At 40.9% G+C, this 19783-nt stretch overlaps 1 protein-coding gene across 6 annotated transcripts in view; it reads left to right on the forward strand.

Annotated features, from left to right (window-relative positions):
- Window positions 1-19783, forward strand: part of RGS20 (regulator of G protein signaling 20) — a 75482-nt gene that overhangs the window by 26884 nt on the left and 28815 nt on the right. The window contains exon 1 of one of the 6 annotated variants that reach the window (XM_032316078.1): window positions 14400-14429. The exons of the other annotated variants lie outside the window; for them this stretch is intronic. The gene's annotated coding sequence lies outside the window, so the exon portion shown is untranslated. Of the gene's footprint in view, window positions 1-14399; window positions 14430-19783 lie in introns of those variants that run through there. 6 annotated transcript variants of the gene reach the window in all.

Below are 19783 nucleotides of genomic sequence, written 5' to 3' on the forward strand. Positions count from 1 at the left end.
TGGGCCTCATCCTATGTACTTTCTACTCATTAAATAACATCTTCTATCTCGTGTATCAGTAATGCATATGAGGAGCAGTATTGCCTGATAAGTCAGAATCCAAGTTCTGTAACTGTCTGGATTCAAATCCCAGCCTAGCTGTGTGACTTCTGGAAGTGACTTAACATTTTGGTGCCTTTTCTTTATCATCTGTAAAATGAGGATAAGAAAAAGTACCTGTACCTACTTTACTGGGTAGCTTCCAGCTTTCAGTAAATTAATACTGTAGAGCTCTGTCACATACCAAACAAGAGCTAGTATTACTATTGTTGTATTTATGCAAAATTGGCTAAGTAGCTTTCAAAATACTGTATAATAAGATCAGGAACAAAATGCATCTTTTTGGATATGCTATAAAGAGTATGTATATCAAAGTAGAAGATGTCCATCACCAAAATTAGAAAAACAGTAAATATTTCCTATGTTGATATGTAAATTTTAAATATAGTGCATTTGTATACCATCTGGACTCTTTATTTCAAATAGTTATGAAATACTTATATACACTTTTCAAACAGCATTTTTGAAAATTATCTTTAACCTTCAAAAAATGTTTCATTTTGTTAAATGATGTGCATAAAAAATACACACTAGGTCATGGTATATACAGAAAATCCAAGGTCTCCATTAAAATATTGCACCAGGTCAGTTTGTATTTAAGAGAATCTGGAAACATACCTTGCAAGCTAGAAATGCTAACTTCTCTAAGATGATTGTAAACATTTTAGCCAAAATACTCTTATAATATCAAGAACATAGAAAGATAGGGGTGCCTGCTGGTTCAGACCCTTGATCTCTGGATTGTGAGTTCAAGCCCCACAACGGGCACAGAGATCACTTCAAAAATAAAGAAAGAACTACATAGAATAATAAAACTCAGATTCCTTCACTTTACAGCTGAGAAAACACTCAGAGAGGGTAGAGGTCCCTACTGGAGATCTCTAGGTAAGTAGAGCTCCAAATAGGATTAGAGTTAAGTCTTCTGACTCGCCACCTAAGGCTCTTATGCACCACGCTGATGTGTTCCTGTTTACTACAGGTTTGTGAACCTGTAACAAATAGGAAACTGGAAGTCATTACATAAGGGAAAATATACAAGCATGTGTTATATACAACACGAGAAAGACGGGACAATAATTTGACTACTGTCCCACAGCTTCATCATGGTCCAGCACAGCAGAAGGTAGAACTACAAAACTTACTAGGCTAAGGTCACAGATCAAGCCAGAGGCAGAGCCAGCACTAGAATTCAGGGTCCCGCTGGAGTACGCATTTGGTTGCATATTCTGTTAATACCTTGTAGCAGTTTTTCCTTAGAAATCACTTTTGAGCTTTTCTTAAATTCTGAAAATTTCCTTCCTGCTGACTTAAGAGCGCTTTTTAGGAAAGGCCTTCAAATTTACATAAAAGGAGATTTTATTATTCCAGATTTTGTGGACAAGCAAGAGTGAAGTGGGGGAAGCTTTCTTATTCTAAGGCAGTGGCTTGGTAAATAATGGTTTCCTCTCCAGGCACTTGAATTTCCATTCCTAAAATCCTGCAGTTCTTTCATTACTGCATGTTTAATGCATGTATAATGACATTCACCTTCCACAGAGAGGCGCAGCAGGTTTTTTCAAGGTCGAGCTCACACACGAGCAGTTTAGGAATTGTATGGCAGAGCCTTTCAAGTAAGCATCTAGCCTTACAAAGTTAGTTAGGATTATAGGAACGATGTGTCCTTCAAAGAAAGCACTTGTAGGAATGGTGCTTGCCTCCTTGATGAAGGAAACCATGGTTCTCTCCAGTGCATGAACTGGGATATCTTACCCTTGACTTTGCACCTCTGTATACCTACCACATGTTTTTAGGCAGAAATACAGGGCATTAAGTAGGGAGTGACTTTGTAGCAATCTCCCAAGCCAGTTTAACAGAATCAGGTTTTGAAACCACATGTGTTAAGTCAAGTCCCAGTATGATTAGAATGTGAATCACTGTCCAATTGGGAATATTTCAGATTGGTTTCCAGTGTACCACCAGGTGAGTCATGGTGTGAGCTGCTTCTAGTCAAATACGTATAGTATCAGTCAGCAGCTAACAGGGTTCACTCTGAGTCAGAGCTTAGCATTTAACACAAGAAGCATGAGTCACTGACTACCCGGCACCTACTTGAGATGGTCTCTGAATTTTACCTTGAGCAGCTTAAGAATCTAGACAACACTGCATTGGGTGAGTCAGTTCATAGTACGATTGAATGGGCTTCCGTGGCGGCCATTCATAATAAAGTTTGATGTGACCAAGAGCACAAGGGAATATTACATGATGATGGATTCATAGGATAAATTGCTCTTATTCTAATCCTGATTATTAGTTTCTAGCTGTTTGCACGGGGAATCATTTGTGAAATGGGAGTAGTAAGCGCTATTGCCTCGCAGGCATATTTCACTTCAGTTACTTCTTAAAGTCAACTAACTATTCTGGTTTGGATGTGCTTGATTTCTACTTACTACTTAATTTTACTCCAAATTGCAAAATCCTTTTAGAGTACATGTTAGTGTACTAACATGCAGTTACTTAGCAGTTTGGCTTCCTGCGGTCTTGGGTTGTACATCTGCACTGCAGGTCAACCCCACAGTGAGGTACAGGAGGTACAGGAATACACTTCGTTCTCCCCTTTGGCTCCTTAGGTGCCTATCACCCCTAACACTAACTGAACGGTATTTGCTCAGGAGCTGGAACACGGGCTTGTGGTGCTATTCCAAGTCTGCCAGCTCTCAGCACTTTTTGGGTTGCATGGCTAGATCAACATAAACTTAAACAGCTGTTGGCTTTTATGCAAGACAGTGGAAGGAATGATGCAACGTATACCTTACCCCACCTTTGCCAACAAAATTGACATCTCAGGGTGGAGTGGGAAGGACATGTAAAGGACTAGTAGATTTCTTAATTATTGGTAATTAGTGGCAAAATGTTATTATCTTGGGAACAAAGGTTAGACTGTTGCTTAAAAGTACACATATATTTTTCTGTATCTTCTGGACAGAAATACAGGGCATTAAGTAGAGAGCAGTTTTGCAGCGATCTCCCAAGCCAGTTCAGCAGAATGGCTCCAAGAAAATCCCAGACATTACATACACCTTTATTGTGTTTATACAAATATCCTTTCCTAGCAAATAACCCAGTTACTAATTCATACATCTTCTTGCTACACCGGGAAGTATAGATACTTCTTGACATTTAATGGGGATGAGAACTAAAGGGTTCCATTCTTCCTAACTTGTGTAATTCCTGGCAAATTCAGGTCATTAGGATGCTAATGAATTAGACTTACACATAAAACTGCAACAGAGTTTCTATATAAGTTTGTTAAATTTCAGGGCGGAGTTATAAGTACTTTTGTGATGTTATTACTTTTACCCTTCTTTATTTGAGTTATAACTTAAATAGTAAAGTGTACACATCTTCAGTATACAACTTAATCAACCTTACATGAGTATAGCCCCGTGTAACTTCCTATCATCTAGATGAGCATTTCTCAACCTCAACATTATCGACATTATGAACTAAATACCTGCCTATTTGGGAGACTGTCCTGTGCATTGTAAGATGTTTAGCAGCATCCCTGTCCCTAGATGCCAGTAGCACCCTTTCCTAGATGTGACAACAAAACATGTCTCCAGACATTGCCAAATGTTTCCTGGGGGGCAAGATCACTCACCACTGCTCTAGATCAAGATATCGGATAATTTCAGCTCGTATCCATAAGACCCCCTCTTTCTTTCTCCCAGTCATTACTCCCACAGATAACCACTCTCATTAGTTTTCAAACTATATACAGTTGACCCTGAAAAACAGGTTTGAACTGCTTGGGTCAGCTTATACATGGATTTTATTTTTTTATGTATTATACTACTATAGAAGAATTTTCCTTCTGATTTTTTAATAACATTTTATTTTCTCTAGCTTACTTTATGATAAGAATACAGTGTATAATACATATAACATAAAACGTGCATAAACCAACTGTTTATGTTATCAGTAAGGCATCCAGGCAACGGTAGGCTCTATAGTTAAGTTTGCGGGCAGTTGAAAGTTATAGGCAAATTTTCAGCTGCATGGGGACAGCCAGCAGCCCAACCCCCGATATTGTTCAAGGGTCACCTGTATTAGCTGGGCCTTTTCTTAGGAATTATATAGTATATATTCTTTGCATCTGGTTCTTTAGCTCAGCGTTATTTTTTAGAGATTCTCTTGTTGTTTTGTGTATTGTGATGTTTCAGGGCTGTGCAGTGTTCCTTTGTGTTAACACAGTACAGTTACTCGTCTATTTCATCTGTTTTATTTATCTATTCCTTCTGTTGAAGGATATTTGAATTGTTTCTAGTATGGGGCTATTATGAATAATGCTAATATTAGTATTCTTATTCAAGTCTTTTGACAAACATAAGCCTTATTTCTGTTGGAAGCCCAGGAGTGAAATTGCTGGGTAAATATGTTTAGCTTTAGGAGATACTGTTTTTCAAACTGTTTTTACACTCCGAACTAATTTACAACCCGACCAGTAATATATTGCTTTGTGACCTCACCAACACTTACCATTGTCCACCTATTTAGTTTTAGTCATTCTGGTGGCAGTGTTTTGCTAATTCATTATGGTTTTAGGTTTGTTTTTTTGTTTGTTTGGTTGGTTTTTTTAGGTTGCTTGGGTGGCTCCTTTGGTTAAGTGTCTGCCTTTGGCTCAAGATTATGATCCCAGGGTTCTGGAATCAAGTCCTACATTGGGCCCTGTGCTCAGTGGGAAGCCTGCTTCTCCCTCTCCCATTCCCTCTGTTAAATTTTTTTAAAAATCTTTTTTAAAATTCTATTTCTCTAATTGCTAATGATGTCGAGCATCTTTTTGTTGGCTTCTTTTCTTTTTGTTGGCTTCTTCATCTTTTTCCATTGTGGTATTTGTCTTCTTTTTCATTCATGAGAGTTCTTTGTATATTCTGGATATAAGTTATTGTCAAAAATGTGCATGTGTCCGTATGTTTTGCACATCCCAGTCTGTGCCTTGCCTTTATGTTCTCAAAACGTTGTCTTCTGACTTCTGTAGGTTCTGTTGAAAAGTCCTGAAGGTAATATGGCTTTTCCTCTGACTGATTTAAAATTCTTCTCTTTGTTTTTGACTTGCCACAAATTGTGTGGTTTTGCATCTGTCCTGCTTTCAATGCACTGAGCTTTTTTATCTGTAGATTGATATCATTCATCAGTTTTGGGAAATGTTCACTCAACAACTTCTTGCCTGCTTTCTCTCTTTCTCTCCTGCTTCTGGGACTCAAATTCTACAGGGGTACCAGGGTGGCTTAGTTGTTTAGGATTGAACCCCACATGGGGCTCCCTGCTCTTCAGGAAGCCTGCTTCTCCCTCTCCTACTCCCCATTCTTGTGTTCCTGCTCTCGCTGCCTCTCTCTCTCTCTGTCAAATAAGAAATAAAATATTTAATAAAAAAAAGTTCTACATATGTTAGATTTGGCCTTTCCTCCCTTGTGTCTCTTATTCTATACTCTGTTTTATCTGTTTGTTTGGTCTCTCTCTCTTCTTCCCTTCGAATACTTTCTTTTGACCTGTGTATTATTTTATTTAACCTGTCTTCTGCTGTGCCTAGGATTCCATCAAGCCATCTAGAGAGCTGTTAATTTCAGAAAGTGTTTTGTTCACAATGTATTATGTCTATTTGATTCTTTTTAATACATTTAAATTCTCTGGTGAAATTCTTCATCTTTTCATCAGTTTTGTGCATCAAATTCTTATCTACTAAATCCAATATTGATATTGTTTGTGAATCTGTATCTATTATTTGTTTCTTCTGTCATATTTTTCTGTCTCTTCACATACCTCCTGACATGTATTGTATGTACACATCGTATATAAAGAAACTGTGTTTGTTCAGGTAATATGGTTCCCCAGCAAGGACTCTCCCTTGGACGGGTTTCCTGTGTGAGGGTGAGAAGCTGTCCACTTCAGTACTAATAGGTATTGAAAAGATTGGGGCCAGTTGCAATTTTAATAAGAAATAGGCAACCTCTGGCTTTTTCCCATTCCTCAAGTGTTTTCTCCTGGGCTTCAGAGTTAGAGCCTAGTGGGTTTCTATTTCCTCCGTCTTGAAAGACTGAGACACTCGGTGTCCCCTTCAGAAGTTTTGAGCTTGCTTTCTGCACCCACCTTACCCAGGTGGCTTTCACATCTGGTAAATGCCTGGAGGAGGCCAGTTATGTGTTTGAGAATGGTCTTGTTACACATGGGGACTGGCTGTCCCACATGAGACTATGGAGTCCCTTTATATTCTCAACCCAAGCCTAGAGTCAGCAAATGCCCTCAAGGGGAAAAAACACCTGATGACAGACTTCTCACTTTTGAAGAGCTGTGCCTCTCAGAAATTTTAATTTAATCTTTTTGCTTCCATAGCTCTTTGATGTCTTTAGAAATCTGATTCTAGTTATTTTTCTGACTTTTTTGGTTGGTGCAAAGAACTGTGGTCTGCCCTGATCTGTTGTCTTTTTTCTTAAAGATATTTTTCCTGAATTAAGTTTCTTTTCTTTCTTTCTTTTTTCTTTTCTTTCTTTTTCTTCTTTCTATCTTTGGATCATATTTTCATCTTTCTATTAAATCACTTGTTTCCAATATAACTGAGAAAACTAACATTAAAAATCTTGCCATTTAAAAAAAACCTTGCCATTTACAACTGTAAAGTGTACTGTATGTTTTATGAGTTTAAAAATGTTAGAAGGAAAAGAAGTATGTTATGATCCTTGCAACTCTTTATGCTTCGCATTGCAGTTACATAGTGTAAAAAACACGAGCATTGGGATGAAAGAAAACTGAGCTTGAATTTTTATTTTGCTCACTTAGTTTTCTGAGCCTCCAATTCTGAAAATGTATAATAGGAATAATTACACTTACTTTATAATAAGAAATGTGCAGCATAAGTTTCAAGAGAGCATTCAGTAAATGGGACCTATTATCATTATTCCTCTAATATGTATCCATCATTATTTTAGGCCCCTGAACATGTATAATTTTATTTTCAACACTTATATTTTGATATATTTTTATCTGGTACAGATACTAAGATTTTTACCATTCAAACAGGGTTCTGAAAAGGGTTTTTTTTTTTAAATATATAAAAAGCCTATACCTATGACTTAATACCTATGAAAATATTACTTAATACATCTATGAATTCATATTTTGCTAAAATTTTTGTGTTTTATAGACCACAAAATAAATAAAATTTAGTAACAGAAAGAATTATATTCAAAATAGTTTGCTCTCAGTAAAGTCCACAACTGACTACTTGGTGTCATACCAGTATGGTTTATTACAAGATGTTGCCAATAAGAAAACAGTACTAGGAAATACTTTAAAAAGTCTACCAGCATTCCCTGGAAGGGACAGCTGGTTCATTTTTGCAGAGGAGAATCTGTGTGTTGGCTAGGAATAATTTTAACATTCTCTCCATGAATGCTTCAAATATAACTAATATTCATATTAAAATTTTCTATTACAAGCCACACTTTTATTTTGACTTACGCATTTGTTTCTTTTTTAAAAGACTGCACTAGGGGTGCCTGGGTGGCTTCGCTGATTAAGTGATTTAAGTGTCTGCCTTCAGTTCAGGTCATGATCTCAGGATCCTGGGATCAAGTCCTGCATCGGACTCCCTGCTCAGTGGGGAGTTTGCTTCTCCTTCTGCACCCCCCCACTCGTGTGTGCTTGCCTGCTCACTCTCTCTCTCTCTCAAATAAAAAATTAAATTAAAAAAAGACTGCACTAGTATAGGGAAACAATTAGATTCTGTTCTAAATAGAAGGTGAGAATAGTAGTCTTAGAGGCAGGAAGGTTGTTTCTGGGATACACAGGCCTCTCCTAGCCTGAGAGAGCAGGACAGCACCTCCGATCTGTGTCCCCAAGGCCACAGATGTACCTCAGCCTTTAGTTCCTCAGCATCATGAGGCTGGGCTTCACTGGTCTGACCTCCAAATTCTAGGGAGACTGTACTCCTTACAGTTTGTGGGCAGATTTAAGTCAAGGCACAAGAATTGTAGGATCTGGTTATGCAACAAACTGGAATTTATCAAATTCCTATGAGAGCTAAGGCTTTGTTGGAGAAGTTAAATTACTTCTGGCCCTTTAAATGACTAATTAGACTGTGCTATTCTTTTGGTGAAATGAAGTACTTAGTAACAAAAACATCTGAACATTATGACCAGATGATGTTGAATAAATTGGGGCCAAAAGAGGGTGAATGAGAGGATGCAAAGAAGTATGAAAAAGGTATAATTCTGCAAAATCTAAGAAAGTGAAAAACTCACCTGGGCATATTAAACAAATGTCATAAATGAGAAAAAGTGTTTATTTCTTTAACCTTCAATGATGTATTCAAAATCATGAATGTATTAAAACTATAAATACTAATTTATGGGGCACCTAGGTGGCTCAGTCAGTTCAGCGTCCAACTCTTGATTTTGGCTCAGGTCATAATCTCAGGGTCATGAAATCAAGCCCCACATCCCACTTAAGATTCTCTCTCTCTCCCTCTACCCCCCAAAAAACTATAAATACTAATTTAGATAGAGCATACATTTATTTAAAATATATCATATGTATTTTAAGAATCAGGAGCTACATATACAGAGATTATGTTTTCTTAATGGAAACTGGTTGTCAGGGTGCCTGGGTGGTTCTGTCAGTTAAGTGCCTTCCCTTGGGTCAGGTCATGTTGCCATGTCATGATCTTGTGACCTGATCCCCACGTCTAGCTCCCTCCTTAGCCAAGAGCCTGCTTCTATCCCTCCCTCTGCTACCCTGATCCTGTTCTCTCTCTTTCTTTATGTCAAATAAATAAATAAAACCTTTAAAAAAAAAAAAAAAAACTAGTCATCTATGAACTTTTTTTTTTTTTTAAGATTTACTTATTTTAGAGAAACAGAACGCACGAGCGGAAAGAAGGGGCAGAGGGAGAGAGAAAAATCCTCAAGCAGACTCCCCATTGAGTCATTGAGCCCAATGACACAGTGCTTGATCCCAGGACTGTGAGATCAAGATTTGAGCCAAAATCAAGAGTCAGATGCTCTGTGAGCCTTTTAATGTATCCCTTAGGATGGGGGTTTTATTTCTGGATCTCTGTATCTAACCACCTTATATTGTCTCACAAAAAGATTGTCAAGGAGCTGTGGTACTACAGGGAGGCCAAAATGCATAACCATTAAACATTTCAGTTACTTGAAATTTTTTCAGTTTGAGATGTTTGTTCTAAATATCTAGCTAATTAACATTTTATGCCAAGGGGGGATGGGAACTTCAACTTCAGTAGCTATTCTGGCACAAATTGTAGAAAACCAGAACCTTGAGGACCAGAGATTCTCCCACATATACCCTGGGAACAGCAGACAAAAACATTCCATCAGCTCAGCCCCCAGAGACTGTCTTGGGAACACTAAGGGAGCATGGAACCAAGGTAGTACATTGGAGTTTCCATTCTAATCAGAAGCAGCCCTGCTAGAAAAAGGACTCCAGAGGCATTTACAGAAGGGTATCCAAAAATAACCCAAACCTGTCTAACTGTGGCCCGTGCACAGCTATGGTGTCAAGAGCAAGGCCCTGTGGGGTGGTGGGATGGACCTGAGCCTAGAGCCGAATGATCTATATTCAAGTCTGTTTGGGGGCTGATTTGGGGGAGTTGGGCGTATCACACAAGCTCTGTGAGTCTGAGTTCCCCATGGATAAAAGGGGATCTTAAAATATCCACAGAATCATTTCACAAATTAAATGTAAGGTGTGATGACTACTACCTTTGCTCATATAGATAAAGGAGAAACTGCATTATTTGGAAGCCATATTTAGAAAAAGTAGGCTCTGATAAAGAGTTCAGATTCTCTTCCGGTGTCGTAGATTGTCACTGAAGGCCACAGAAAGGAACTCACAAAATGTGGACTGTATTTAATCGGTAAATATTTTAGTGTTTACGGGTCACGTGGTCTTTATTGCAACTACTCAACTCTTGCCACTGTCTTGGAAAATCTGTGGGTAATAAAGTGCAAGGAGATTAGAGCTCACTGTAGCGGTCCGTGCAAAAGACGGTGCCCACCTGGGCTGGGCAGGCAGTGGACTTGGAGAGAAGTGGGTAGACCCGACGTCCACTCCAGAGTGGCAAGCTTGCCAGTGACTGAGCAGCAGAGAGAGGAATCAAGGTGATTCCTCAGATGTGGGTAGACAGGGGCACCATGTATGGACTGGGAGAAGATTGCAGAGGAAACAGAGGGAGCAGAAGAGGGGACTCCGGACTCTACTCTAAACCTTAAACTCTTTCATGTCCACAAAAGCTCCAGCTGTGGTGGTGAGTAGATGCTGGTTTGATGTGTTTTGAAATGAAGGGATTGGTCTGGGCTGGAGGAAGAAAGAATTTGTTAGGCTCTTTATGAAATGCGGCTTGTTGTCCTGTGTACTAAATTCTCATGAGGTTCTGGTGGCAGATTCTTTGGCATAATCAATGGGATATTACTGTCCTAGAATCTGCACTCTTTTCTAAAACTATAAACAATCTACTGAGATTTTCTATATATTTACTACAGAGGTTAGCAAACTAGGTTGCCTGGGCCACATCCAGACTGCTGCCTGGCTTTGTATGACCTGCACACCAAAAATGGTTATTACATTTTTAAAAAATTACTCTGTGTGTGTGTGTGTGTGTGTGTGTGTGCGCGCGCGCGAGTGTGTGTGTGTGTGTAGAAAGGGAGAGAGAGAGAGAGAAATTTATTTTGAGGAATTGGCTCACAGGATTGTGGAAACTTGGCTCAACCAAAGTCTTGATGGGCTAGGGCTGCTGGCATGTTGGGGACTCAGGGAAGAATTCTAGTTCAAATCCAAAGGCAGTGTGCTAGCAGCATTCCTTCTTGCACGGGGGAGGTCAGTAAGTCAGCCACAGCCCAGTGGAAGAGATGCTGAGGGAAAGGCATGGGGGAGGGACATGGAGCTTCCGTGCACTCTGTGGGGACACTGCTCTCCTAGCATCTAGATGTGGTCACCAACTGAGAAGCTCAATATTTACATTTTTTTAATTGTTGGGGGGAAAAATCAAAAGGAAAAGAATATTTCATGACATATGAAAATGTTATGAAATTTGAATTTCAATGTCCATAAAGTTTCATTGGAACACAGCTACATTCATTCAGTGACATGATGTCTGTGACTGCTTTTACACCAATAGAGGCAGAGCTGAGATGTTGCTATAGAGACCATATGGCCTGCAAAGACGACAGTACTGACTCTCTGGTCCTTTACAGAAAAGTTTTGCTTCCCTCTCATCTATAACCTAAATATAAGTGTGAAGTATTACTGCATTTTTGTAGGAAACAGTCTATATGAAAGTAAATATGACGTTCAACCACTTAGCAATGTTTTTTCTTAGAAAAACTGTTCACTCTTAAAAAAATTTCAGAAAGACAAGACCAAACTTCAAGGAAAGAGACAATCTCCAATAGGAAATGAAGTCAGAGGATCTAACTTAAGGTTCCTTTTAGTATCCAACATCTTAATATTCAGCATTTTCCTATGAACAGGAAAACTTCAGGACATTTAGCAAGCCCCAAAAGTACTAAGGAAGAAGGGCCAGAGGGAAATAATATGCACAAAGGCTGTGTTTATAACTCTGATGCTCGAGGCTTTCAGAAAGTCAAATCACTTACAATCTAAAAAGTTTAAATGGGATGGAAACTTGGTATCATCACAGGATGGAAACATCTAATAATGGACATAAGGCAAAGTTTGAGGACCCAATGCTTCTAAGGGATCATGGAGAATTTTCTATGTGGGAAGGTAGAATTTGTAAAAAGAAACATAGCAAAAAATTTGCCTAGACAGACCTGTAAGGACTACAGAAGTCTAGCTGGTTACTTAGGAACACAGATTTTCTACACTTTTATTATCCTTAATTTGCATGTACATTAACACATTTCACTACCAATCTGCTCTAATTGGTGGAAAATTAGTTCGTCAACTAACAAATAGTCATTCAGGCCTAATGTCTGTAAGATCTGTGGCCAGATAAACAGAGCAGATTAGGAGAACCCCAGTAGACTGGAACAGAGTGGTGGGGGGCTTCTGCAGCCCTGGGTGAGGGCTTACTCTTGCTTGTGATCAAAGAAGGAGGCCTTGTCCATTAGAGTTTCCATAGTTCTAACTAATTGCTTTGGGACAATGATAGGAAGCTTCACTACAAATGTTATTTACTAAGGACAGTTAAAATAAAAATGTTACTCTTAAGAAATCTAATAACCTTATAATAAGCACATTTAAAACATAATTTCCATGTAATAATAGCAATGCTTTCGTCATACCCAACAAAGTTAACACAATTTTAGCATCACTTAACCTCTCTATTCATTTGCTAGAGATGCCATACCAAATACCACCAACTGGGTGGTTTAAACAACAGAACTTTATTTTCTCACAGTTTGAAGGCTAAACGTTCAAGATCAAGGTGTCAGCAAGTTTGGCTTCTCCTGGCGTCTCTCTCTGGCTCAGCACTCAGCTCGCTTCTTTGCCCTACCGTGTTCCTCCTCTGGGTGCACACGTATCTTCAGTGTCTTTCTTGTGTCCAAATTTCTGCTGCTTATAAGGACACCAGTTAGATTGGATTGTGGCCCCACCCCACTGGCCTTCTTTTACTGTAATCACCACTTTTAAAGACCCTGTGTCCAAATACAGTCACATTCTGAAGTGTGGGTATTAAGACTTCAACCTAAAAATGAGGGGGACCCAATTCAGTCCCTAACACTGACTGTGTCACATCATTTCTCCTTAGTTTCTGTCTGACTACTTCGTCTACTCTCCATCTTTTTTTTTAACATTCTAACTTGGGGAAGAAACTGGATCCAGTGCCCCAGGAATTACTCTACATCGTAGATTTATTTACGTTTTCCTCATGACGCTGAACGTGTTCCTCTACTTCCTGAGTTTCTGCAAACTAGATATTATATCCAAAGGCTGGAAGAGGCTTAGGTTCTGTGACTTGACCAGACCACTTCATGGGTGGTGCTTGAACTGCCTACTGCATTGCATCAGAAGGGCACCGTATCTGTTCCACCAGCCCCTTTTAGTTATACCAAGAACATTATTTCCTAAGGGCCTTTCAAAAGCTTGGTAGGTCAGTTCAACATTGACAGAGTGGCTACCAGGCTACTCTGGGCATATGCAGCAAGGGTAACAGGAGACTGCCAAAAGATCTTGGCAGTGTGTGCTCCAGGCCAGCTCTTTGATGAAGTCTTATCCCTCAGTGAGGCTGGAATGCTTCCTTGATTTGCAGCCCTTCACTACCCACCTACCCCCACTTTCTCCACTCCCCACCCCCACCCTTACACAGCCTCTTCCGAGCTGCAGTTTCCCTGGCTGGCCTTGAGCAAGGATGATGGTGATTATATTGCATTTCCCCCTCCACATTGTTAATTTGGAGAACTCTCTGGGTTGAGGAAACGGTGTCACCTCCAGAAATGCATCTGAGGATATCAGAGTTTTCCAGACCCTTGTCCTGGTATGGAAAGGAATTCAGAGTGTACCTCCGAGTAGGGGCCAATTAGGAGAGCAAAGAGGGCTTTTATCCGTTTTCTTGCTGGGAGGGCATATTCCTTGTATCACCTCAGAACCGAAGAAGAAACTGGCTTCACTCTGAAGTTGCATCCTTACTTTAGACAGTTTCATAAGTGTGAGTTTATAGAGGATTTAAATTCACATCAAATTTCAGTTCACACTCCTAGGGCTATATTGAAGCATGCATAATACATGATACCCTCTGGGCTTTAGATGTATTTAGATTTCAAAACCGGGGAAAGAGATGAAATATGCAGATTGAACACAGTGAGGGCCAATGTGGGATTAACTGCACTTACTCACTATCCTCTCTATCAAATAAAATTTGAAATGTAATGAGTTAAGCTTTACTCATGTCTGTTTCTCCACATGCACTTTGAGAACCATGTCTCCACAGTTGCATGTAGGAAAGACTATAAACATGATCATTCTCTGGGCCGAAGAGCACTTCTTGTGCTTTTAACCAGGGAAAGAGCTTGCATTCTGGATCTTTGTACCAACCAACTCCCATATACAAGAGCATACTGAAATGCTGTGTAAGGTGATTGGCATGTTCATCTGAATTTCCCACTATAACATGATGTTTGTGGAAGTATTTGCTTTTTTTTTTTAAGATTTTATTTACTTATTTGGGAGAAAGAGAGGGAGAGAATGCAACCAGGGGCCCAGGCAGAGAGAGAAGCAGACTCCCTGCTGAGCAGGAAGTCCGACTTGAGACTCCATTCCAGGACCCAGGAATCATGACCTGAGCTGAAGGCAGATGCCTAATGAACTGAGCGACCCAGGTGCCCCGGCAAAGTATTTTCATGACACTTCCTTTTTCAGATATAGACTTGAAAATCTGTCTAAATATGAGATGTTATACACAATTCTGGGCCATGATGTAGAGTTTCCTTCGGGAGTCGGGTGGCTTGTCCACGCTCCGACTACAACCCCAGTGCTGGATCATGCACCCACAGCCCTCTGCCCCTCGCCACTTGCAACTCTGTGTTACTTGTGTGTCGCTGCTCCTCCCGCCACGTGTTGTCTCCTTACTCTTCTTCCCTGCGTGTCTGTCTTTCCTTGCCCTGATGTGTCTCAGCTCTAAGTCATGGAATTCCTTTGTCATAGCTAACAAAAGTAACAATGCCCGATTAAATACCATGCCCAGTGAACGTGAAGTTTACAACACAGCAAGTAGAAATGACTCAGCCACCAGAAGCCCAGCACAGGCACATGACTTACGGAGGGTCACCACGTTAGAGCCAGAACAGAACTTGCGGCCAGCGTCCCCGCTCTTCTGGACTCGTGCAGCTCAACATGCTGCCTTTAAAGTAAATTGAAAAATGGCATCTAAAAAAATTGTTTTAATTGTAATTGATAACCATGTTACATTTGTTTCAGGTGACAGTCTATATAAAGTAACAGCATTTTAATAATATTATATTGGGAGATAATTCATAATACCATACAATTCACACATTTAAAGTGTACAGTTCAATGGATTTTTTTACTCTATTCAGGGTGTGTAGCCATCACCATAATCCATAATCACCATAATTATAATTATAACTAATTATAATTAAACTTGCAATAATAATGGCATTAGAGTAGCACTTAACTAGTCTTCGGATATCTTTCATGTACATTCTCTCATTTATGACTTTGAGCCGGTCTCCAGGTGGCTGACATCCAGATGAGGACGTGAAGGCTTAGGAGGATGAAGTTGTTTGGTCCAGACCACACAAGTGGCAAAGGTCAGAGTAGAAGTAGACCCTCTGACTTGATGCCCCATGATCTCTTCCCTTCATGGTGCAGATCACTATACACCATTGTAGAAATTCTGGATCAACTGCCCATTTTTTTTTTAATTTATTTTTAAAAAAATTTTTTTAATTTATTTGAGAGGGTGGGGGAGAGCACAGAGGGAGAAGCAGGCTCCCCATTGAGCAGGGAGCCCAATGTTGGGATCCCAGGACCCTGGGATCATGACCGGAGCCAAAGGCAGACATTTAACTGACAGAGCCACCCAGGCGCCCATCATTGGTCATTATTTTTCAAAGATTATTCTTTAAGTGCTAGCCCAAGACTTGTAGGACTTCTCCAAATAAACCTGGTATTCCCACTTGGCTTCTGATCCTGGACACTACAGGGATGCATACCTCCACGATCTGGCTTCATCGGATGCCCCTCAGCCTCCTGCCCACCATGCTCTCTGGAAATCAGTCTGCCAGCAGAACGCCCCAGGTTTTCACAAGTGTCTCAACATCCCTTCTCTTCCTTCTCTCACGGAAACCTGGCTACTCTCAAAGATAGTGCTTTCCCCCACGGCCCTGGTAGTTGCAGGCATTTTTCCACTGAAATTCTACCACTTACTTCCATTCTTAGAAGTTAAGTGGGTGTCTCTATGGCCACTTCGAAAACATTCTTCCCTCAAATACCCTACTCTTAAGTTCCGAGATGGGCTACAACATGGATGAACCCTGAAGACGCAATGCTGGGTGAAGTAAGTCAGATGTGAAACGATAAATACTGTGTGGTCCCACTTATTCCAGGTACCTAGACGACTCATCTTTTTTGAGACAGAAAATAGAATGGCGGTTGTCAGGGTCTGGGGGAGATGGGGATGGGAAGTTAGTGTTTCACGAATTCAGAGATTGGAGATGAAAACATTCTGCAGACAGATGGTGGTGATGGTTGGACAGCAGTGTGTGTGTGCTTAACGCCACTGAACTGTACACTTAAAAATGGTTAAAATGATAAATTTTGTTATGTAAATTTACCATAACTAAAAAAAAAAAAAAAAAATACTTCTTTTGAAGGCTTGTCCTTAGAGTGAACCTCAGCTTCTGCTCCTTTCCGTCATCTGCTCACTCTCTGGCCCCTGCCCTCAGGTAGAAGACTCTAGAACGTGGGCGTCATTTTCTCTCCAGTGCTGGCCCTGTCTTCATTCCTGATTTCTTCAACATTCCTGTAAATGACCTGTGGTACCCTCTGGTGTCTCAGCTTCTTGATTTCTCACTTCCAGAAGGCTTTTCCCCTCCTACACCTCAGCCCTCACTTATGCAATCATCTGTAGGGTCAGCCATGACCAACTGCACCAACATGGAAACCTCGTCCTGAAACCCATACCTGTGACTTCCCCCATTACCTCATTCTGGTGCTCTCCTCCATAAATTCTCTGGTCTCTGAGGCCTCTAGCCCATTCTCATCTCCCTGACTCACATGTCCTCAGCAGCCTCCATCCCTTCCTCATTCACCACCCTTCCTGCATGTTCGGGGATGGGCCAGTATCATTCGTATTTGCAGTTGCTTCTCGGAAGCACTGCCACCCCACCAGCATCCATGTGTACCCACCACTACATCGCTGGTCTCACTTCAGGTGTCCCATCCTCAGAGACCTTCCCTGCCCTCAGCCCCTTATCACGCTATAGGGTATTGACCATTTTAGCATCTCACCAATATTTTGTCATGGTTTTGTGTTTCTCTACCTAGAACATGAGCCCTTGGCAGAGATAGTCAGGCTCCCCCCACAGGACACCCGTCTGCAACACAGACTATTTCAGGTGGAACTCAATAAATGTGTGACCAGTTCAGCAGGAAAATCCTTTGAAAACAAACAATGTGGTCATATTTTTAACCTTTTACCCTTGGTTTTTAATCAGGTCATTCTTTTTTTTTTTTTTAAGATGTTATTTATTTGAGAGAGTATGAGCAGGGTGGGGGAGAAGGGAGAGGGAGATGGAGAAGCAGACTCCCCGCTGAGCAGGGCCTCCATCCCAGATCATGACCTGAGCAGTTGCTTAACTGACTGAGCCACCCACGTGCCCTTTATCAGGTCATTCTTTGCCTGACCCTCCTGCTACATCATCAAAGACTTCGCATACTGTCCACATTTGAGAAGCTGTGAAACACAAGCTCCCAGGAAGAATGTGAAGCCCATGTCCCTGCTACCGTTTCTCACAGTGTCTTGTTGACAATATCCAACAATGCTGGAACATACAGAAATCTTTCACAAGGCCATGATCGTGCTTATTGGGCTCTAGATTGACGCCAAGAACTTCGAAGGATGATTTCTGTATGAAAGGGACACTCATGTCAATCACCATTACACATTTACTATGTTCTGTTAGCCACCGTATTATATGTCATTAATTTTTTTAATTTATTTTTTATTTATTTTCAGCATAACAGTATTCATTGTTTTTGTACCACACCCAGTGCTCTATGCAATCCGTGCCCTCTCTAATACCCACCACCTGGTACCCCAACCTCCCACACCCCCGCCACTTCAAAACCCTCAGATTGTTTTTCAGAGTCCATAGTCTCTCATGGTTCACCTCCCCTTCCAATTTCCCCCAACTCCCTTCTCCTCTCTAACTCCCCATGTCCTCCAGTATGTCATTAATTTTTGAAGCAGTGTTCCATGATTTGTTAGTTGTGTATAACACCGGTGCTATTACACATTTTTAAAAGCTCCTTCCTTCATAATGCTTTCTGGCCCTTTGACATACGGGTCAAAAACACTGAAAGCACAAGGCAAACCTCTTGTGGTAAGAGTAAACCAAAAAAGGAACACTTCAAGTGGAGAGAGGAGGCAAGCCAGCATGTGGAGTCTGGTGTGCAGGCTGTTCGTGCTGGCAAGACTTCCCAGGCGCGTCGCTCCCCGGCCTCATGTTCCCTGGGAGGCTCATGAAGTCAGACGCCCTGGCAGGTGACAGACATCCGGATAATTATAAACCTCTGTTCCTCCCGTCTTCCCTTACCATGTCTTCTAGCCTGCCTTGTTCGCATTTTAGCATTAAGACCCTGCCGTACAAACAGAGAAGTGCACATACGTTTTCACCACCTCAACACATCCCTGTAACCTGCACCTGCATTGCGGCAGCAGCACATTATAGGTTCCCAGAAACCTCCTCACCAAGGTGAAGCACTATTCAGACTCCTCGCAGCGAACAGCCATTTTGCTGGGGCTTGTATTTTTCTCTTAAGGGAGTCATGCATGGTCTGTTTCACCTGGCTTCTCTTACTCAGCGTTGTTGGTGCGATTCATCCACATGTCCAGGTAACTACAGATCGATCATTGCTGAGTCATAGCTTGTTGTATGAATATAGCACAATTGACGTATTCTACTGTTGACATTTGAGTAGTTTTAGGCGATTACCTGTTACTACATAATCCAAGAATATCCTAGTGTATGCTCTTGGTGCAGCCTTACTGGGGAGTGGATCCCAGGAGCTGCAGTGGCTGGGTCAGAGGTGTGCACATGGTCAGCTTTCACGGATTATGAGAGTGTCCAAAGGGTTGTATCAGTGTGCGCTCCCGTCAGCAATGTAGGTTTTTCCATAGGAGCACCATTCTTGGCATTTTCTTCATTACTTTACCTCTTCTGGGGTGTGTGTGTGTGTGTGTGCGTGTGTGCCTTTCCCCGTTTTAGTAGTTGGCTAAATCTGCATGGTATCCTTAGACTGATTTTAGGTTATGGATTGCTATGAAAATGAAGAAAAAGCAGGGCACCTGGGTGGCTCAGTGGGTTAAGCCTCTGCCTTCGTCTCAGGTCATGATCTCGGGGTCCCGGGATCGAGTCCCGTATCCAGCTCTCTGCTCAACAGGGAGCCTGCTTCTCCTTCTCTCTCTGCCTGCCTCTCTGCCTACTTATGATCTCAGTCAAATAAATAAATAAATCTTTTTAAATTTTTAAGAAAAAGCTGAACTTATAATTTTTAAAATAAGATGTATTTATTTTAGAGAGTGTGCGGGGGAGAGGAGCAGAGAGGGAAAGAGAGAGACACTTAAATAGACTCTGCACTGAGTGTGGAGCCCGATGTGGGGCCCAATCCCACACCACCGAGATCATGACCTGAGCCTAAACCAAGAGTTGGGCATTTAATCAACTGTGCCACCCAAGCGCCCCCAAAAAGCTAAACTTTAGATGTAAAAACAAAAATGACTGATTTTTATATTTTTGACAGAGGGGTCAGATGGAATCCATTCATACACTGGCAACTTATTTCTTCTACGTGAAAATGGGCAGCTTAATTTGTTAAGCCATTGTGTTATCATTATATATAAAATATATGTAAGTGTGTATAGAGATGTGTATATGTACACATATAAATATATGTGTATTATTTCTAGTCCTCCTGTATGTTAGGCACT

This window comes from Mustela erminea, chromosome 16 (genome assembly GCF_009829155.1).
Source record: "Mustela erminea isolate mMusErm1 chromosome 16, mMusErm1.Pri, whole genome shotgun sequence".
NCBI classification, from domain to species: domain Eukaryota; kingdom Metazoa; phylum Chordata; class Mammalia; order Carnivora; family Mustelidae; genus Mustela; species Mustela erminea.